Source organism: Plectropomus leopardus, chromosome 14 (assembly GCF_008729295.1).
Source record: "Plectropomus leopardus isolate mb chromosome 14, YSFRI_Pleo_2.0, whole genome shotgun sequence".
NCBI classification, from domain to species: Eukaryota; Metazoa; Chordata; class Actinopteri; order Perciformes; family Serranidae; genus Plectropomus; species Plectropomus leopardus.
This window is the reverse complement of record NC_056476.1, coordinates 18,566,040-18,589,434: the sequence shown is the minus strand read 5'-3', so window position 1 is coordinate 18,589,434 and position 23,395 is coordinate 18,566,040. Positions and strand designations below refer to the sequence as shown.

The 23,395-nt window shown below is 37.6% G+C and overlaps 1 protein-coding gene and 2 long non-coding RNA genes across 8 annotated transcripts in view; 1 reads left to right on the top strand and 2 right to left on the bottom strand.

The window, feature by feature from the left end:
• The window catches only part of LOC121954051, a 70,188-nt gene extending 53,104 nt beyond the window's left edge, over positions 1 to 17,084 (top strand). The window contains exon 4 of the long non-coding RNA XR_006106536.1: positions 16,972 to 17,084. This is a non-coding gene — a long non-coding RNA (uncharacterized LOC121954051). The remainder of the gene's footprint in view (positions 1 to 16,971) is intronic.
• On the bottom strand, positions 1,899 to 20,336 carry LOC121954050. The gene is made up of 4 exons (XR_006106535.1): positions 19,359 to 20,336; positions 19,133 to 19,170; positions 18,911 to 19,041; positions 1,899 to 1,962 (listed from the first exon to the last, which is right to left on the bottom strand). It is a non-coding gene; the product is annotated as an uncharacterized LOC121954050 (long non-coding RNA).
• Positions 20,337 to 21,297: 961 nt separating this feature from the next.
• The window catches only part of LOC121953601 (G patch domain-containing protein 2-like), a 39,390-nt gene continuing 37,292 nt past the window's right edge, over positions 21,298 to 23,395 (bottom strand). For all 6 annotated transcript variants that reach the window (XM_042500771.1, XM_042500770.1, XM_042500774.1 and 3 more), the window contains one exon: positions 21,298 to 21,984. The gene's annotated coding sequence lies outside the window, so the exon portion shown is untranslated. The remainder of the gene's footprint in view (positions 21,985 to 23,395) is intronic.

The following is a 23,395-nucleotide window of genomic DNA, read 5'->3' as shown; positions in this document are numbered from 1 at the left end:
AGCTGTTTTTGGGACATGTCATTTTTTGAGATTTTTGCCATACTATAGCCTTGCTTTTTTGGTCATTTTTTCGACATGTCATATTATGGTGTTTTAGGTCATTTTTGCAGGTTTTAATGCCATGGCGTGTCTCAGCACGCTATTTTATGCTGCTTTTGAGGTATTTTCAGCTGTTTTTGGGACATGTCATTTTTGACATTTTTGCCATACTATAGCCTTGCTGTTTTGGTCATTTTTTTGAGATGCTATATTACAGTGTTTTGGGCGGTTTTTTGTACATTTTTAATGCCATGGCGTGTCTCAGCACGCTATTTTTATGCTGTTTTGAGGTGTTTTCAGCTGTTTTTTTTGGGGACATGTCATTTTTGACATTTTTTGCCATACTATAGCCTTGCTTTTTTGGTCATTTTTTTTGACGTGCCATATTATGGTGTTTTGGGCCGTTTTTGAACATTTTAATGCTTTGGCGTGTCTCAGCACGCTATTTTATGCTGCTGCTTTGAGGTGTTTTCAGCTGTTTTTGGGACATGTCATTTTTGACATTTTTGCCATACTATAGCCTTGCTGTTTTGGTCATTTTTTTTAGATGATATATTACAGTGTTTTTGGCGTTTTTGTACATTTTAATGCTTTGGCGTGTCTCAGCACGCTATTTTATGCTGCTTTGAGGTGTTTTCAGCTGTTTTTGGGACATGTCATTTTTGACATTTTTGCCATACTATAGCCTTGCTTTTTTGGTCATTTTTTGGACATGTCATATTATGGTGTTTTTGGTCATTTTTGCAGGTTTTAATGCCATGGTGTGTGTCTCAGCACGCTATTTTATACTGATTTGAGGTGTTTTTTCAGCTGTTTTTTTGGGACATGTCATTTTTGACATTTTTGCCATACTATAGCCTTGCTGTTTTGGTCATTTTTTCGACGTGCCATATTATGGTGTTTTTTGTCATTTTTGCAGGTTTTAATGCCATGGTGTGTCTCAGCACGCTATTTTATGCTGCTTTGAGGTGTTTTTACAGCTGTTTTTGGGACATGTCATTTTTTGACATTTTTGCCATACTATAGCCTTGCTTTTTTGGTCATTTTTTTGAGATGCTATATTACAGCGTTTTGGGCCGTTTTTTGTACATTTTAATGCCATGGCGTGTCTTTGCGTGCTATTTTATGCTGTTTTGAGGTGTTTTCAGCTGTTTTTGTGAAATGTCATTTTTGACATTTTTGCCATACTATAGCCTTGCTGTTTTGGTCATTTTTTTGAGATGCTATATTACAGTGTTTTTGGCGGTTTTTGTACATTTTAATGCTATGGTGTGTCTCAGCATGCAATTTTAAGCTGTTTGAGGTGTTTTTCAGCTGTTTTTGGGACATGTCATTTTTGAGATTTTTGCCATACTATAGCCTTGCTTTTTTTGGTCATTTTTTTTGAGATGCTATATTAGGTTCTTTTTTGTCTCTTTGTGTTTTGTGAGTATTTATTCACTCTAGGTCAAAGGCAGGCAGCAACTTGTTTTTCAGCTTTTTTAATATTTTTTGCTCTTTTTTCGCCACTCACCAGCAGGATGAAATGCAAATACCCAAGGATGGTTAAAAAGGGTTTTGCTCGAGGCAGGCTTTATTCTTAGACAAAAAAAAAATCAGATGTGTAAATCAAAAACAACAGTTACCTCACTCCCTTTTACAGGAGCTACATATACAATCTAAAACAAGGTAAAGATAAAAGCAGAAAACACAAACACAGAAAGTCAACAAAACTTGCACACAATGGTCTGCTGTTTTTACTCCTCTTTATCTTGAGGTCCGTTGCGTCATCACTCTCTCCACACTTCGTCTCTCTTATTGGCTGGCCTTGGGGTGGATTTTTTGAGAAGAAACTTCTCCCGGCTGCTTGGAGTGTCATGTTGTTGAAAAACCATCCACTCCTCCAGCATTGGGCGTCATGTTTGGATTGACAAATCCAAAGACCTGCAAAAACAGCCAAAAACACACGGAATAATTCATGTAAAAAAATGACGAAAAAAGCAAGCAAAAATGGCAAAAAAAAAATGACATGTCACAAAAAAACAGCTGAAATTAACTCAAAACAGCTTAGAATTGCATGCTGAGACATGCCAGAGCAGTAACACGGGCAAAAACGGCCCAAAACACCATAATATGGCACGTCGAAAAAATGACCAAAAAAGCAAGGCTATAGTATGGCAAAAATGTCAAAAAATGACATGTGTCCCAAAAACAACTGAAGACATTTCAAAACAGCACAAAATAACATGCTGAAACACGCCATGGAATTAAAACCTGCAAATATGATCAAAAACACCATAATATGGCACGGCACGTCAAAAAAATGACCAAAAAAGCAAGGCTATAGTATGGCAAAAAACGTCAATAAATGACCTGTTCCAAAATCAGCTGAAAACACCTCAAAACAAGATAAAATATAGCGTGCTGAGATACCCCATAGCATTAAAACCTTTGGCAAAAATGGCTAAAAAACACCATAATATGGCACGTCGAAAAAATGACCAAAAAGGCAAGGCTATAGTATGGCAAAAATTTCAAAAAATGACATGTCCCAAAAACCAGCTGAAAAACACTTCAAGTCAGCATAAAAAAGCGTGCCCGCTGAGACACACCATGGCATTAAAACCTGCAAAAACGGCCCAAAACACCGTAATATGGCACGTCGAAAAAATGAGCAAAACAACAAGGCTATAGTATGGCAAAAATGTCAAAAATGACATGTCCCAAAAACAGCTGAAAACACCTCAAAACAGCATTAAAATAGCGTGCTGAGACACACCATAGCATTAAAACCTGCAAAAATGGCCAAAAACGGTGTAATATAGCATGTCGAAAAAAATGACCAAAAAGCAAGGCTATAGGCTATAGTATGGCAAAAATGTCAAAAAATGACATGTCCCAAAAACAGCTGAAAACACCTCAAAACAGCATAAAATACCGTGCTGAGACACACCATAGCATTAAAAACTGCAAAAACGGCCCAAAACACCATAATATGGCACGTCGAAAAAATGACCAAAAAAAGCAAGGCTATAGTATGGCAAAAATGTCAACAAATGACATGTCCAAAAAATAACTGAAGACATTTCAAAACAGCACAAAATAACATGCTGAAACACGCCATGGAATTAAAACCTGCAAAAATGATCAAAAACACCACAATAAGGCACGTCAAAAAAATGACCAAAAAAGCAAGGCTATAGTATGGCAAAAACGTCAATAAATGACCTGTTCCAAAATCAGCTGAAAACACCTCAAAACAAGATAAAATAGCGTGCTGAGACACCCCATAGCATTAAAACCTGCAAAAACGGCCCAAAACACCATAATATAGCATCTCGAAAAAATGACCAAAAAGCAAGGCTATAGTATGGCAAAAATGTCAAAAATGACATGTCCCAAAAACAGCTGAAAACACCTGAAAACAGCATAAAATAACGCGCTGAGACACGCCATGGCATTAAAACCTGCAATTATGGCTAAAAACACCATAATATGGCACGTCGAAAAAATGATCAAAAAAAAGCAAGGCTATAGTATGGCAAAAATGTCAAAAAATGACATGTCCCAAAAACAGCTGAAAACACTTCAAATCAGCATGAAATAGCTTGCTGAGACACCCCCATAGCATTTAAAACGTGCAAAAATGGCCCAAACACTATAATATACCATCTCAAAAAATGACCATAAAAGCAAGGCTATAGTATGGCAAACATGTCAAAAATGACATGTCCCAAAAACAGCTGAAAACACCTCTAAACAGCATAAAATAGCGTTGCTGAGACACACCATAGCATTAAAACTGCAAAAAATGGCTAAAAAACACCATAATATGGCACATCTAAAAAAATGACCAAAAAGCAAGGCTATAGTATGGCAAAAATGTCAAAAAATGACATGTCCCAAAAACAGCTGAAAACACCTCAAAACAGCATAAAAAATAGCGTGCTGAGACACGCCATGGCATTAAAAAACCTGCAAATATGGCCAAAAACACCATAATATGGCATGTCAAAAAAAATGACCAAAAAGCAAGGCTATAGTATGGCAAAAATGTCAAAAAATGACATGTCCCAAAAACAGCTGAAAACACTTCAAAACAGCATAAAATAGCTTGTTGAGACACCCATAGCATTAAAAACGTGCAAAAACGGCTCAAAACACGATAATACAGCATGTCTCGAAAAAATGACCAAAAAAGCAAGGCTATAGTATGGCAAAAATGTCAAAAATGACATGTCCCAAAAACAGCTGAAAACACCTGAAAACAGCATAAAATAGCGTGCTGAGACACGCCATGGCATTAAAACCTGCAAAAATGGCTAAAAACACCATAATATGGCACGTCGAAAAAAAAATGACCAAAAAAAAGCAAGGCTATAGTATGGCAAAAATGTCAACAAATGACATGTCCCAAAACAAGATGAAAACACGTCAAAAAACAGCATAAAATAGCTTGCTGAGACACCCCATAGCATTAAAACATGCAAAAACAGCTCAAAACACGATAATGTAGCATCTCGAAAAAATGACCAAAAAAGCAAGGCTATAGTATGGCAAAAATGTCAAAAAATGACATGTCCCAAAAACAAGCTGAAAACACTTCAAAACAGCATAAAAATAGCATGCTGAGACACCCCATAGCATTAAAACGTGCAAAAACGGCTCAAAACACGATAATATAGCATGTCCGAAAAAATGACCAAAAAAGCAAGGCTATAGTATGGCAAAAATGTCAAAAAATGACATGTCCCAAAAACAGCTGAAAACACCTGAAAACAGCATAAAATAACGCGCTGAGACACGCCATGGCATTAAAACCTGCAAAAAAACGGCTAAAAACACCATAATATGGCATGTCGAAAAAAAATGACCCAAAAAAGCAAGGCTATAGTATGGCAAAAATGTCAAAAAATGACATGTCCCAAAAAAGCTGAAAACACCTCAAAACAGCATGAAAAATAACGTGCTGAGACACGCCATGGCATTAAAACCTGCAAAAATGGCTAAAAACACCAAAAATATAAATAGCATGTCGAAAAAAATGACCAAAAAAGCAAGGCTATAGTATGGCAAAAATGTCAAAAATGACATGTCCCAAAAAACACCTGAAAATACTTCAAATCAGCATAAAATAGCTTGCTGAGACACCCCATAGCATTAAAAACGTGCAAAAAAAACGGCCAAAACACGATAATACAGCATGTCGAAAAAATGACCCAAAAAAGCAAGGCTATAGTATGGCAAAAATGTCAAAAATGACATGTCCCAAAAAAGATGAAAACACTCAAAACAGCATAAAATAGCTTGCTGAGACACCCCATAGCATTAAAACATGCAAAAAAAACAGCTCAAAAACACAACATAATATAGCATGTCGAAAAAATGACCAAAAAGCAAGGCTATAGTATGGCAAAAATTTCAAAAATGACATATCCCAAAAACAGCTGAAAACACCTCAAAACAGCATTAAAATAGCGTGCTGAGACACCCCATAGCATTAAAACCTGCAAAAACGGCCCAAAACACCATAATATGGCATGTTGAAAAAATGACCAAAAAAGCAAGGCTATAGTATGGCAAAAATGTCAAAAAATGACATGTCCCAAAAACAGCTGAAAACACTTCAAAACAGCATAAAATAGCTTGCTGAGACACCCATAGCATTAAAACGTGCAAAAACGGCTCAAAAACACGATAAATATAGCATCCCGAAAAATGACCAAAAAAGCAAGGCTATAGTATGGCAAAAATGTCAAAAATGACATGTCCCAAAAACAGCTGAAAACACCTCAAAACAGCATAAAATAACGCGCTGAGACACGCCATAGCATTAAAACCTGCAATTATGGCTAAAAACACCATAATATGGCACGTCGAAAAAATGACCAAAAAAGCAAGGCTATAGTATGGCAAAAATGTCAAAAAATGACATGTCCCAAAAAAGCTGAAAAACACCTCAAAACAGCATGAAAATATCGTGCTGAGACACGCCATGGCATTAAAACCTGCAAAAATGGCTAAAAACACCATAATATGGCACGTCGAAAAAAATGACCAAAAAAGCAAGGCTATAGTATGGCAAAAATGTCAAAAATGACATATCCCAAAAAAAACACCTGAAAATACTTCAAAACAGCATAAAATAGCTTGCTGAGACACACCATAGCATTAAAACGTGCAAAAACGGCTCAAAACACGATAATACAGCATCTCGAAAAAATGACCAAAAAAGCAAGGCTATAGTATGGCAAAAATGTCAAAAATGACATATCCCAAAAACCAGCTGAAAACACCTCAAAACAGCATAAAATAGCATGCTGAGACACCCCATAGCATTAAAACCTGCAAAAACGGCCCAAAAACATGATAATATAGCATCATCGAAAAAATGACCAAAAAGCAAGGCTATAGTATGGCAAAAATGTCAAAAAATGACATGTCCCAAAAACAGCTGAAAAACACTTCAAATCAGCATAAAATAGCTTGCTGAGACACCCCATAGCATTAAAACGTGCAAAAAACGGCTCAAAACACATAATATAGCATGTCGAAAAAAATGACCAAAAAAAGCAAGGCTATAGTATGGCAAAAATGTCAAAAATGACATGTCCCAAAAACAGCTGAAAATACTTCAAATCAGCATGAAATAGCTTGCTGAGACACGCCATAGCATTAAAAACGTGCAAAAAAACGGCGGCAAAAACCCATAATATAGCATCCCGAAAAAATGACCAAAAAAGCAAGGCTATAGTATGGCAAAAATGTCAAAAATGACATGTCCCAAAACAAGCTGAAAACACCTCAAAACAGCATAAAACATACGTGCTGAGACACGCCATGCATTAAAAACCTGCAATTATGGCTAAAAACACCATAATATGGCACGTCGAAAAAATGACCAAAAAAGCAAGGCTATAGTATGGCAAAAATGTCAAAAAATGACATGTCCCAAAACAGCTGAAAACACCTCAAAACAGCATAAAATAGCTTGCTGAGACACCCCATAGCATTAAAACGTGCAAAAAAACGGCTCAAAAACACGATAATACAGCATCTCGAAAAAATGACCAAAAAAGCAAGGCTATAGTATGGCAAAAATGTCAAAAAATGACATGTCCCAAAAACAGCTGAAAAACACCTCAAAACAGCATAAAATAACACGTGCTGAGACACGCCATGGCATTAAAACCTGCAATTATGGCTAAAAAAACACCATAATATGGCACGTCGAAAAAATGACCAAAAAAGCAAGGCTATAGTATGGCAAAAATGTCAAAAATGACATGTCCCAAAAACAGCTGAAAACACTTCAAATCAGCATAAAATAGCTTGCTGAGACACACCCATAGCATTAAAACATGCAAAAAAAACGGCTCAAAAACACGATAATATATCATGTCGAAAAAAAATGACCAAAAAAGCAAGGCTATAGTATGGCAAAAATGTCAAAAAATGACATGTCCCAAAAACAGCTGAAAACACCTCAAAACAGCATAAAAAAGCGTGCTGAGACACGCCATAGCATTAAAACCTGCAAAAATGGCTAAAAAACACCATAATATGGCACGTCGAAAAAAAATGACCAAAAAAGCAAGGCTATAGTATGGCAAAAATGTCAAAAAATGACATGTCCCAAAACAGCTGAAAACACTTCAAAACAGCATAAAATAGCTTGCGAGACACCCATAGCATTAAAACGTGCAAAAAAACAGGCTCAAAAACACGATAATATAGCATCTCGAAAAAATGACCAAAAAAGCAAGGCTATAGTATGGCAAAAATGTCAAAAAATGACATGTCCCAAAAACAGCTGAAAACACCTCAAAAACAGCATAAAATAGCTGCTGAGACACGCCATAGCATTAAAACGTGCAAAAATGGCCCAAAAAAACATAATATAGCATGTCGAAAAAATGACCAAAAAAGCAAGGCTATAGTATGGCAAAAATGTCAAAAATGACATGTCCCAAAAACAGCTGAAAACACCTCAAAACAGCATAAAATAGCGTGCTGAGACACACCATAGCATTAAAACATGCAAAAAATGGCTAAAAACACCATAAATGTAGCATGTCGAAAAAAATGACCAAAAAAGCAAGGCTATAGTATGGCAAAAATGTCAAAAAATGACATGTCCCAAAAACAGCTGAAAACACCTCAAAACAGCATAAAATAGCGTGCTGAGACACGCCATAGCATTAAAACCTGCAAAAATGGCCAAAAACACATATATATGGCATGTCAAAAAAATGACCAAAAAAGCAAGGCTATAGTATGGCAAAAATGTCAAAAAATGACATGTCCCAAAAACAGCTGAAAACACCTCAAAAAACAGCATAAAATAGCGTGCTTGAGACACCCATAGCATTAAAACGTGCAAAAAAAAGGCTCAAAAACACCATAATATGCATGTCGAAAAAAATGACCAAAAAAGCAAGGCTATAGTATGGCAAAAATGTCAAAAATGACATGTCCCAAAAAACAGCTGAAAACACCTCAAAACAGCATAAAATAACGTGCTGAGACACGCCATGGCATTAAAACCTGCAAAAATGGCTAAAAACACCATAATATGGCACGTCGAAAAAATGACCAAAAAAGCAAGGCTATAGTATGGCAAAAATGTCAAAAAAATGACATGTCCCAAAAAAAAAACAGCTGAAAACACCTCAAATCAGCATAAAATAGCTTGCTGAGACACCCCATAGCATTAAAACATGCAAAAAAGCTGGCAAAAAACACAGATAATGTAGCATGTCGAAAAAATGACCAAAAAAGCAAGGCTATAGTATGGCAAAAATGTCAAAAAAATGACATGTCCCAAAAAAAGCTGAAAAACACTTCAAATCAGCATAAAATAGCATGCTGAGACACCCCATAGCATTAAAACGTGCAAAAACGGCTCAAAAACACGATAATATAGCATCATGTCGAAAAAATGACCAAAAAAGCAAGGCTATAGTATGGCAAAAATCAAAAAATGACATGTCCCAAAAACAGCTGAAAACACCTTCAAACAGCATAAAAAAGCGCTGAGACACGCCATAGCATTAAAACCTGCAAAAAACGGCTAAAAACACCATAATATATAGCATGTCGAAAAAATGACCAAAAAAGCAAGGCTATAGTATGGCAAAAATGTCAAAAAATGACATGTCCCAAAAAAGCTGAAAACACCTCAAAAACAGCATGAAATAGCGTGCTGAGACACGCCATGGCATTAAAACCTGCAAAAATGGCTAAAAAAAACACCATAATATGGCACGTCGAAAAAATGACCAAAAAAGCAAGGCTATAGTATGGCAAAAATGTCAAAAAATGACATGTCCCAAAAACAGCTGAAAACACTCAAAACAGCATAAAATAGCGTGCTGAGACACCCCATAGCATTAAAACGTGCAAAAATGGCTAAAAACACCATAATATAGCATGTCGAAAAAATGACCAAAAAAAGCAAGGCTATAGTATGGCAAAAATGTCAAAAATGACATGTCCCAAAACAAGCTGAAAACACTCAAAACAGCAGTATAAAATAGCTTGCTGAGACACCCCATAGCATTAAAACATGCAAAAACAGCTCAAAAAACACGATAATAGCATCTCGAAAAAATGACCAAAAAAGCAAGGCTATAGTATGGCAAAAATGTCAAAAATGACATGTCCCAAAACAGCTGAAAACACACTCAAAACAGCATAAAATAGCGTGCTGAGACACCCCATAGCATTAAAACCTGCAAAAACGGCCAAAAACACCATAATATGGCAAGTCGAAAAAAATGACCAAAAAAGCAAGGCTATAGTATGGCAAAAATGTCAAAAAATGACATATCCCAAAAACAGCTGAAAACACACTCAAAACAGCATAAAATAGCGTGCTGAGACACCCCATAGCATTAAAACGTGCAAAAAAAACGGCCAAAAACACACATAATATAGCATGGCAATGTCGAAAAAATGACCAAAAAAGCAAGGCTATAGTATGGCAAAAATGTCAAAAATGACATGTCCCAAAAACAGCTGAAAACACCTCAAAACAGCATAAAATAGCGCTGCTGAGACACGCCATAGCATTAAAACGTGCAAAAAACGGCTAAAAACACCATAATATATAGCATCTCGAAAAAATGACCAAAAAAGCAAGGCTATAGTATGGCAAAAATGTCAAAAATGACATGTCCCAAAAACAGCTGAAAACACCTCAAAAAAACAGCATAAAATAGCGTGCTGAGACACGCCATGCATTAAAACCTGCAAAAAAACGGCCAAAAAACCATAATAATATGGCACGTCGAAAAAATGACCAAAAAAGCAAGGCTATAGTATGGCAAAAATGTCAAAAATGACATATCCCAAAAACAGCTGAAAATACTTCAAATCAGTATAAAATAGCTTGCTGAGACACACCATAGCATTAAAACGTGCAAAAACGGCTCAAAAACACGATAATACAGCATCTCGAAAAAATGACCAAAAAAGCAAGGCTATAGTATGGCAAAAATGTCAAAAATGACATATCCCAAAACCAGCTGAAAAACCACCTCAAAACAAGATAAAATAGCATGCTGAGACACCCCATAGCATTAAAACCTGCAAGAACGGCCCAAAACATGATAATATAGCATCTCGAAAAAAATGACCAAAAAGCAAGGCTATAGTATGGCAAAAATGTCAAAAAATGACATGTCCCAAAAACAGCTGAAAACACTTCAAAAAAGCATAAAAAAGCTTGCTGAGACACCCATAGCATTAAAACGTGCAAAAACGGCTCAAAAACACGATAATATAGCATCCCGAAAAAATGACCAAAAAAGCAAGGCTATAGTATGGCAAAAATGTGTCAAAAATGACATGTCCCAAAAACAGCTGAAAATACTTCAAATCAGCATGAAATAGCTTGCTGACACGCCATAGCCATAGCATTAAAATTGCAAAAACGGCTCAAAACACCATAATATAGCATCCCGAAAAAATGACCAAAAAAGCAAGGCTATAGCATGGCAAAAATGTCAACAAATGACATGTCCCAAAACAAGCTGAAAACACCTCAAAACAGCATAAAAATAGCGTGCTGAGACACGCCCATGGCATTAAAACCTGCAATTATGGCTAAAAACACACATAATATGGCACGTCGAAAAAAATGACCAAAAAAGCAAGGCTATAGTATGGCAAAAATGTCAAAAATGACATATCCCAAAAACCAGCTGAAAAACACCTCAAAACAAGATAAAATAGCTTGCTGAGACACCCCATAGCATTAAAACGTGCAAAAAAAAAAGGCTCAAAACACGATAATACAGCATCTCGAAAAAATGACCAAAAAAGCAAGGCTATAGTATGGCAAAAATGTCAAAAATGACATGTCCCAAAAACAGCTGAAAACACCTGAAAACAGCATAAAATAACACGCTGCTGAGACACGCCATGGCATTAAAACCTGCAATTATGGCTAAAAACACCATAAATATGGCACGTCGAAAAAATGACCAAAAAAGCAAGGCTATAGTATGGCAAAAATGTCAAAAATGACATGTCCCAAAAACAAGATGAAAACACGTCAAATCAGCATAAAATAGCTTGCTGAGACACCCCATAGCATTAAAACATGCAAAAACAGCTCAAAACACACGATAATGTAGCATCTCGAAAAAATGACCAAAAAAGCAAGGCTATAGTATGGCAAAAATGTCAAAAAATGACATATCCCAAAAAAGCTGAAAACACCTCAAAACAGCATAAAACAACGTGCTGAGACACGCCATGGCATTAAAACCTGCAATTATGGCTAAAAAAACACCGTAATATGGCACGTCGAAAAAAAAATGACCAAAAAGCAAGGCTATAGTATGGCAAAAATGTCAAAAAATGACATATCCCAAAACCACCTGAAAATACTTCAAAACAGCATAAAATAGCTTGCTGAGACACCCCATAGCATTAAAAACGTGCAAAAACGGCTCAAAAACACGATAATACAGCATCTCGAAAAAATGACCAAAAAAGCAAGGCTATAGTATGGCAAAAAATGTCAAAAATGACATGTCCCAAAAACAGCTGAAAACACCACCTGAAAACAGCATAAAATAACACGCTGAGACACACCCATGGCATTAAAACCTGCATTTATGGCTAAAAAAACACCATAATATGGCACGTCGAAAAAATGACCAAAAAAGCAAGGCTATAGTATGGCAAAAATGTCAACAAATGACATGTCCCAAAAACAGATGAAAACACGTCAAATCAGCATAAAATAGCTTGCTGAGACACACCATAGCATTAAAACCTGCAAAAACGGCCCAAAACACTATGATATACCATCTCGAAAAAATGACGAAAAAAGCAAGGCTATAGTATGGCAAAAATGTCAAAAATGACATGTCCCAAAAACAGCTGAAAACACCTCAAATCAGTATAAAATAGCGTGCTGAGACACGCCATGGCATTAAAACCTGCAAAAAAGACCTAAAAAAACACCATAATATGACATGTCCAAAAAAATGACCAAAAAAGCAAGGCTATAGTATGGCAAAAATGTCAAAAATGACATGTGTCCAAAAAACAGCTGAAAACACCTCAAAACAGCATAAAATAGCGTGCTGAGACACGCCATGGCATTAAAATGTACAAAAAAAGGCCCAAAACACCATAATATGGCACGTCAAAAAAATGACCAAAACAGCAAGGCTATAGTATGGCAAAAATGTCAAAAATGACATGTCCCAAAAACAGCTGAAAACACCTCAAAACAGCTTAAAATTGCATGCTGAGACACACCATAGCATTAAAATGTTCAAAAAACGGCCCAAAACACTGTAATATAGCATATCAAAAAAAAAATGACCAAAAAAAGCAAGGCTATAGTATGGCAAAAATGTCAAAAATGACATGTCCCAAAAACAGCTGAAAACACCTCAAAACAGCATAAAATAGCGTGCTGAGACACACTGTGGCATTAACACCTGCAATTATGGCTAAAAACACCATAATATGGCACGTCAAAAAAATGACCAAAAAAGCAAGGCTATAGTATGGGCAAAAAAATGTCAAAAAATGACATGTCCCAAAAACAGCTGAAAAAACACTTCAAATCAGTATAAAATAGCTTGCTGAGACATGCCATAGCATTAAAACGTGCAAAAATGGCCCAACACATAATATAGCATCTCGAAAAAAATGACCAAAAAAGCAAGGCTATAGTATGGCAAAAATGTCAAAAAAATGACATATCCCAAAAAACCAGCTGCAAAACACCTCAAAACAGCATAAAATAGCTTGCTGAGACACACCATAGCATTAAAACCTGCAAAAAACGGCCCAAAACACCATAATATGGCACGTTGAAAAAATGACCAAAAAAGCGAGGCTATAGTATGGCAAAAATGTCAACAAAGGACATGTCCCAAAAACAGCTGAAAACACCTCAAAACAGCATAAAATAGCGTGCTGAGACACACCATAGCATTAAAACCTGCAAAAAAACGGCCCAAAAAACACCATAATATGGCAAGTTGAAAAAATGACCAAAAAAGCAAGGCTATAGTATGGCAAAAATGTCAAAAAAATGACATATCCCAAAAACAGCTGAAAACACTTCAAATCAGCATAAAATAGCTTGCTGAGACACACCATAGCATTAAAACGTGCAAAAATGGCCCAAAACACTATAATATACCATCTCGAAAAATGACGAAAAAAGCAAGGCTATAGTATGGCAAAAATGTCAACAAAGGACATATCCCAAAACCAGCTGAAAACACTTCAAATCGGCATAAAATAGCTTGCTGAGACACGCCATAGCATTAAAATTTGCAAAAACGGCTCAAAACATGATAATATAGCATCTCGAAAAAATGACCATAAAAGCAAGGCTATAGTATGGCAAAAATGTCAAAAATGACATGTCCCAAAAACAGCTGAAAACACTTCAAATCAGCATAAAGTAGCGCGCTGAGACACACCATGGCATTAAAACCTGCAAAAAACGGCCCAAAACACTGTAATATGGCACGTCGAAAAAATGACCAAAAAAGCAAGGCTATAGTATGGCAAAAATGTCAACAAATGACATATCCCAAAACCAGCTGAAAATACTTCAAATCAGCATGAAATAGCTTGCTGAGACAACCCATATAGCATTAAAACGTGCAAAAACGGCTCAAAACACGATAATATAGCATCTCGAAAAAATGACCAAAAAAGCAAGGCTATAGTATGGCAAAAATGTCAAAAATGACATGTCCCAAAAAAACAGCTGAAAACACCTGAAAACAGCATAAAATAACGCGCTGAGACACGCCATGGCATTATGGCTAAAAACACCATAATATGGCACGTCGAAAAAATGACCAAAAAAGCAAGGCTATAGTATGGCAAAAATGTCAACAAATGACATGTCCCAAAACAAGCTGAAAACACGTCAAATCAGCATAAAATAGCTTGCTGAGACATCCCATAGCATTAAAACATGCAAAAACGGCTCAAAACACGATAATATAGCATCTCGAAAAAATGACCAAAAAGGCAAGGCTATGGTATGGCAAAAATGTCAAAAATGACATGTCCCAAAAGCTGAAAACAGCTGAAAACACCTCAAAACAGCATAAAATAACGCGCTGAGACACGCCATAGCATTAAAACGTGCAAAAATGGCCCAGAACACTATAATATAGCATCTCGAAAAATGACCAAAAAAGCAAGGCTATAGTATGGCAAAAATGTCAACAAATGACATATCCCAAAACCAGCTGAAAACACCTCAAAACAGCATAAAATAGCTTGCTGAGACACACCATAGCATTAAAACCTGCAAAAACGGCCCAAAACACCATAATATGGCACGTTGAAAAAATGACCAAAAAAGCAAGGCTATAGTATGGCAAAAATGTCAACAAAGGACATATCCCCAAAACAGCTGAAAACACCTCAAAACAACATAAAATAGCGCGCTGAGACACGCTATGGCATTAAAACTTGCAATTATGGCCAAAAACACCATAATATGGCATGTCGAAAAATGACAAAAAAAGCAAGGCTATAGTATGGCAAAAATGTCAACAAATGACCTATCCCAAAACCAGCTGAAAATACTTCAAATCAGCATAAAATAGCTTGCTGAGACACGCCATAGCATTAAAAAACGTGCAAAAAATGGCCCAAAACACGATAATATAGCATCTCGAAAAATGACCAAAAAAGCAAGGCTATAGTATGGCAAACATGTCAAAAATGACATGTCCCAAAAACAGCTGAAAACACTTCAAATCAGCATAAAGTAGCGCGCTGAGACACACCATGGCATTAAAACCTGCAAAAACGGCCCAAAACACTGTAATATGGCACGTCGAAAAAATGACCAAAAAAGCAAGGCTATAGTATGGCAAAAATGTCAACAAATGACATGTCCCAAAACCAGCTGAAAATACTTCAAATCAGCATGAAATTAGCTTGCTGAGACACGCCATAGCATTAAAATTTGCAAAAAAACGGCTCAAAACACCATAATATAGCATCCCGAAAAAATGACCAAAAAAGCAAGGCTATAGCATGGCAAAAATGTCAACAAATGACATGTCCCAAAACAAGCTGAAAACACCTCAAAACAGCATAAAACAACGTGCTGAGACACGCCATGGCATTAAAACTTGCAATTATGGCCAAAAACACCATAATATGGCATGTCGAAAAATGACAAAAAAAGCAAGGCTATAGTATGGCAAAAATGTCAACAAATGACCTATCCCAAAACCAGCTGAAAATACTTCAAATCAGCATAAAATAGCTTGCTGAGACACGCCATAGCATTAAAACGTGCAAAAATGGCCCAAAACACGATAATATAGCATCTCGAAAAATGACCAAAAAAGCAAGGCTATAGTATGGCAAACATGTCAAAAATGACATGTCCCAAAAACAGCTGAAAACACTTCAAATCAGCATAAAGTAGCGCGCTGAGACACACCATGGCATTAAAACCTGCAAAAACGGCCCAAAACACTGTAATATGGCACGTCGAAAAAATGACCAAAAAAGCAAGGCTATAGTATGGCAAAAATGTCAACAAATGACATATCCCAAAACCAGCTGAAAATACTTCAAATCAGCATGAAATAGCTTGCTGAGACACGCCATAGCATTAAAATTTGCAAAAACGGCTCAAAACACGATAATATAGCATCCCGAAAAAATGACCAAAAAAGCAAGGCTATAGCATGGCAAAAATGTCAACAAATGACATGTCCCAAAACAAGCTGAAAACACCTCAAAACAGCATAAAACAACGTGCTGAGACACGCCATGGCATTAAAACCTGCAATTATGGCCAAAAACACCATAATATGGCACGTCGAAAAAATGACCAAAATAGCAAGGCTATAGTATGGCAAAAATGTCAACAAATGACATATCCCAAAACCAGCTGAAAACACTTCAAATCAGCATAAAATAGCGTGCTGAGACACCCCATAGCATTAAAACATGCAAAAACGGCTCAAAACATGATCATATAGCATCTCGAAAAAATGACCAAAAAAGCAAGGCTATAGTATGGCAAAAATGTCAAAAATGACATGTCCCAAAAACAGCTTAAAACACCTCAAAACAGCATAAAATAGCACGCTGAGACACACTATAGCATTAAAATGTGCAAAAACGGCCCAAAACACCATAATATGGCACGTCAAAAAATGACCAAAAAAGCAAGGCTATGGTATGGCAAAAATGTCAAAAAATGACACGTCCCAAAAACAGCTGAAAACACGTCAAAATAGCTTAAAATTGCATGGTGAGACACACCATAGCATTGAAACCTGCAAAAACGGCCCAAAACACCATAGCCCGTGTTGCACTCCTGCTATTAACATTTTAGGGTTGTGTTACGTGGGGCTATGGCGCGCATACCCTGACTAATGTGTTTTTGCCCCCCCCTCCCTTTTTGTTTCTGGTTTCCAGGTGGATGTAATCAATGGAGGGATAAAAGGCGGGGAATGGAAAGGCTGAGCTCTTTCTCTTACACACTACCGACTGCAGTTCCCGCAGCAGCAACAGCACTGTCCCAGTGGAGCGGGGCGATGGTCTGATTTTGAGTTTTTGTTTTTTCGTTTGTTTTTTTTGGTTTGGGTTGGAGATCACCAGCAGCCTTGGTTTCGGTGATTGTTTTCTAAGGTCTTTTGTTTAGGGGGGGTGAGCTGCTTCCGATGGGTCACTGCATCATTGGCCCAGCAATTCCCAATTTTATATTTGTTTTGGTTGGGATCTTCAACCCCTCTTTGGTTACGCTTTTTGGTTAAGTTTTATTAATAAACTTGTATTGTTTTTTCCCCCGCGATCCTGGTTGGGCATCCTTCATGTCGGCCGTGCCACAAGCCATTGTTTGTTTGTGTGGCCACAACACTACTGTAGTATGGTGTTTTGGTTGTTTTTCAACATGCTATATTATGTTTTTGGCCGTTTTTTCTACATTCTATACTATGATGTGTCTCGAAATGCTATTTTATGTGGTTTTCAGTTGAGTTGAGAGAGAGGAAGTTGAGTGAAGCAGAAGATGGAGGTAGGGGATGACAGTAGTAAGAGGTGAAAACAGGAATAAGAACAGGGTAAGTAGAAGGGTCAAAAAGTAGGAAGTAAGGGACTGGAATAGGAAAGTCAGGAAAGTGGCAGAGTAGTTGCGTAGGAAGGTCAGGAAGATGTCCCGAGACAGGTGAAACCAGTATCGGCAGATGCGTCTGTCGAAATCAAGGATTATCAGTGAAGAAATGTCAAAGTAAAATCTGAGGTAATTTAGAAACTGTGATGTAATAACATACTTTGTCCATTAAAGAATACTGACATGTTTTAATATTCAAGTGTATGGTATTTTGTTTGTTTGTGTTACAATTGTCTCCTTGTCTCCTGAATTTTCATATACTCAATACAGAATTTTCCCTGCCAAAAATATAGCTGATAATCGGCCTGACTCATATATAAGTCGAGTTTTCGACAGACGTCACTGCTGATACAGAATTTTCCCTTTCAACACCATGTGACCCTTATATCAGCAGATCGGACAGATATATCAGCAGATATTTTATTTTATTTTATATATGCCATAAAATATAATTTAGCTGTACATTCATACAGTTTAGACACTGATTATGATTTTGCAGAGCAAATTAAGGCAAGTACAGTCGAGATGTATCATTTTGGCCGCTTAATCAGGTGAAGTTGTCCCAAAACAGGTAAAACCAGTATCGGCAGATGCGTCTGTCTAAAAATCAAGAAATATCGGCCTGACTCATATATCAGTCGAGTTTTGGCACTCGTCACTGCTGATACTGAATTTTCCCTTTCAACACCATATGACCCTTAAATCAGCAGAGCTGATAGATATATCAGCCTTTATTTTATTTTATTTATGCCATAAAATATCATTTGGCTATAGATTCATGCAGTTTAGACACTGATTGTGATATTGCAGAACAAATTAAGGCAAGTTAAGCATGTAATAACATACTTTGTCCATTAGAGAGTACCAACATGTTTTAATATTCAGGTGTATGGTATTTTGCTTGTTTGTTTGTGACACTATTGTCTCCTTGTCTCCTGAATTTTCATATATTGAATACTGAATTTTCCCTGCCAAGAACGTCACTATTATTATTATTATTGTTATTATTGTTTATCTGCCTGAGTTTTCGACGGACGGCACTGCCGATACTGAATTTTCTGTTTCATATGACCCTTATATGTGTTAGTGACCCCCTAAAGTGTCCAGATCTTCACTAAAAAAATGTTTTAATTAATTCCAACAAACAAAACAATTCTCAAAAATAGTATTTATTTTTACTTTTAAACCTTATAGTCGTTTATATGGATAATTAAAACATTGTGAATTAAGGTATAGTGTACACACCTTTATCTGAAACATTGTATGACTTTTGCCTGGCATGAGAGAGAGATGCATATGCTAGTGACAGCCGACAGTTAGTAGGTATGCTGCAGACCCTGCTGGTTGTAGAGATGCTCCTCCAAACTGTAGCATGACTAGAGTTGAGATAAGGAAATTCAAATGAGACACAAGCAATATGCAGTCAGAGAAAATTAAAATGAAGTGATAACTCAAACATCTTCTTACCAGCCAGTGCAAGATGGGGATGCTGATCCTCCTCTGGACTGTTTTCAGATGCCAAGAAAATAAAAAATAAAAAAATTAAATGCTTTGTCATCTTAAAATCATAAGAAATTTAAGAGAATTCAAATATCAATGTTATACACAGTTATACACATAGCATCAGGTCACAACATGTTAGTATGACATGAAAGCCATAAAACAAAAAAATAAAACAACAATGTAAACGTACTTTTCAGAGTATGTCAGTGACCTGATGAGGCCTCTGTTTGAGATGTTGGAGGAGCCCTGCAGATACACAGATGAATTCTTTATTTTTCTGATTGAAAAAAAATAAATAGAAAATTTTCCACATGTGCACCTGGTAACAAGGGAGTATATTAGAAACTAAGTAAAAGCGAAGCGCGAGTAAAAGAAAAAATCCAACATGTGATTCAACAGTAACTGATAAATGTTTACTCACCATGCAAAGACAGTTTGCTGAAGTCTCTGATACTGCCGAGGTTCGCGCTGTAAACTTTCATTATCCGGTCGGATTCAGGATCTAACACGGCTGTGTGTCAAAGGTCGCCATGTCTGAGCAACAACAACAAACTACGTCAGTTTGTCGGTTTGCAAATCTCCTCCTCTTCTCAGCTACTTCTCTGATCATGTCAGGAAAGAAGGAAATCTTGCAGTCATTCCAGATAATTCCCCTCGTCTCCATATCTTCATCTGGCGGCCGCGAGCACCCTCCCCATCTCTAAAAAACTGTGGAAAGGCATGATGACCGGCCTCGCTGGCTGACCCTTGGCTGACCCTGGTCTGGCATCGGAACAAGGGAGCGATGTGCCTGCTGCAACTCGGTTTCTGACAGGTCAGCGCCGAGTGTCTCGGAAATGATGGATCTCACAAATTCTCTTGTTTTTCGATTTTCAGAGGCTAACCATGCTAGCATTGTTAGCGATGTGTTTCGAGAGTCTCGTTTTGGAGCTTGATGCGGCCATTTTCTAGTCTTGTGGTTGAATTCAGTGTCGGGATGCGTCCAAGCCTCAGCTGACTTCTGATATGTAGCAAACAGTAAAGGTTTACTCGAACTGCCAAGCGGGAAAGTGCGCGATATGGCGGGAGGTTTATCCTAAGCGGTTATCTTGGTCAGAGGTCCCACGTGACTCCCGTACTGTGACTTTTTTGTGATTTTTTTTGGACTGCATACTTTACTTTTACAGTTTTGTTCATTTTTATTGTATGTTTTTGTTTTTTTCATATTTTTGATGACATACTATACTCTCACTTTGATGTGATATTTTGGAAGACATATTATAGTATGACTTTTTGTGTCATATTTTGACCAACATACTTGTTTTTTTACATACTTTTTTTTTTACATTTTTGTTAACATTTTTTAATTGACCCAGATCAGTTATTTTGAGCACGCCCCCACCCGATCCTTTGTTTATGTCAGCTGTCACACAGGTGTTGTGAAAGGAGAGCAGACTTTGCAGCAGATATTCAAGTTTGATTGTAATGCATCTACTCCATTGAGTAGAGACTGATTTTCTTTTTTTATGTTCAGCTTAAGCTGCTACACTTCTTCAAGTGGAATAAATTTGTTTTTCTTTTTGTGTATAGGCTATCTAGTTTTACTAGCGCTGTAATGAGCATAATTGTAAGCAATTTATTTGATGTTACTTGCAATGTCAAAGTTCAGCAGTACAGAAAATTCTACACCAAGTGGATTTGAGAGCAATTTCTAAAGACACATTTTAGTTTGTTTACTGTTAGTTACTGTTAGTTTGTTAAAAAACAAATGCAGGACTAAGTGGATTTGTGATAAGAGCCATATATAAACATTTTCAGTTTGTTTACTTTGTTATTTGGTAAAAAACAAAATTAAAAAAACCCTTAGGATCTGTTTGGATGCAGACATGTTTTCTTGTATTGCATCGTAGAACCATTAAACTGTCAAGCAAACACTGGAATAATTTTAATAACTTAAAGAACCTGTGGTCACTGTGCAGCTGTGTTATCCAGGTTACTGCAAGTATCAGATCAGGACTTGGTATCTGCAAAAACTCAATATCAAATGACTTGGATCGGGATTGGGGGGAAAAAACTTGATCAGGACATCTCTAGTGATCACAGTTGTTTAACTATCTCTACCACAGTATTCATAGTTTTGGCAGAAGATGTTCGGAGGCCATTATGACACACGTAGTGTAGATTCAATGAGTGGCACCCAGTTTAACTTTGTTTGTCCAGCACACATACCCACAATTTTCATGTCAGTCACGAATCAAAACATCATTCATCAGATAACCTTGCACAGATCAAAAGTCATGTCACATCAAGGTCAGCACACTGCAGTAGTAATGTAGTAATGGTAGCTTTGTAAAATATTCGGATCTCTTTTTTTTTGGTTGTTTTTTTATTTTGCTGCAAATATCTAACTGGATTATAATTTTTTCATGGAAGATAAACAACATATTAAAACTTAAGATAGTCTATGTCACATGTTCGTTCAGCTCAATCTCTCTCTGACTGTAAACATCTCACTCTCTCTCTCTGTGTCTCTCTAACGGTGTCTCTGCCCGGGTCAGCAGGTAGTGAGCCAGTAGCAGTGAATGAGAACATGCCTGATCTCCTGCGAGCGATGCTGTCAGCGTGGCCCTGAGTGGGCTGTATGGAGCTTCTGTCAGAGGGTGTCAAATTTCCACGGCCCACACTGTGGCCCTCTGTCCTGCTCGTGGCTGGATCTCAATGGGCTCTTTGATGGGCCACCCGAGGCCTTTCATCGTGCACCTCACCATGGAGCACGGGATCCAGGCGGGGGGGGGGTTGAGACGCACAACACCTGGCAGGTATGCAAAACCACGTGCCTAAGACAAAACAAAAGCCACTCTGTCAAGCGTTTATTGGAAATTAATTTCCTCTCCCTCGTCTTTTTACATTCATAAAATGCAGGATGAACAGAAGAACAGAATGATGTGAGGCAGCACGGGAGAAATGACTGGTTGTATAATGAGGTTTGTTTGTTTGTTTTTTTGATTATAATCGGACACAAGATTCTGATATGGAAAAGCTTTTTTCTTGTGTTTGATAAGATTGGTTTCCATGTAATTATTCAATCAGCGCAGGAGGTGACGATGATGTAATAATGGAATGCTACATGAAAAGAAAAGTATTACGAAGGAGGACAAAAGGGCACGCAAATCAGCATCGGTTTTAAACCACATAAAACTAAGAGTGTACTGTAAATTGGACAGTTGCATCTGTCACAGCTCTTATCTCACTTGGCCCTCTCCAGTTCCCATACACCTGCCCCTGCTTCCCTCTGCCTGCACTGCCCTCCTGCTCCTTCACCCCTGCCCCATGTACAGCAGGCCCATCCCCGGGATCATCCTCTTCCTCTCTTATCTGCAGTTCAAAGCCCGTTGACTGAATTATCTCCGGACGGTAAGAGAGAAAGGAAACAACTGTCGGCAGCCTTCAGTCAGCCGGAGAGAAACTCTTCCCCGACAGCTGCTTGGTTAACTGGTCTTTACTGCCTAATCCCGAAGGTGGAGGGATGGGAGCAGGGAGAGAACGCGCAGTGTAAGGACACATCAGCGTCTGCACACGAAGCTCTGCACAGACAAACGGGTTCAGTGTTTCCTCTCGGAGGGAGCAGTGTCATGAGATAGTGGACGTTGGTAGTAAGAGCGGAAGCCGAGGTCTCAGGTTTGAGTGGCCACAGAGAGCGCTTGACTGAGGTGTTGAGAGGAAAGGTGTGGTGGCCAGGCCCACAGGAGGACGGAGGGTAGCTGTAACTGCTGCACTGAGGGGAAGAAAGAACAAGCGCTGCACTACAGGAAGAGTGTAGCCTACTGAACCCAGAACACCTGTGGTCTCTGATCAAAGGCAATGAGGGTACCGGGCGACTTTAGCCATATTGTATCCCTTATCACAGTCACTCAAGAAACTCTGAGCTGGTAAATAGAAAGTAAATAGTTTACTTTCACCATCATGTCAGTTGTGTCTCCACTGAAGTTTGCAGTCAGCAACTGTGAAAATACAAGTTTTAGAGGTTCACATACAAAATCTCTGGTGTTACAGATTAATTTGTGGATTGTGTTCTCAAATAATCAAGTAGTTGTTTGGTCTTGTACGTTTAAAACTGGAGCTTTTTGGCTTAATTTTCTTCAAAAACAAGGGGGGAAAGGCAATGAGCAACTTCAGAAGAAATGACTGTAAAAAGTACAAGAAAATAACCTAAAAAGACAGAAAAAGTAAAAACAAAGAAAGAATGAG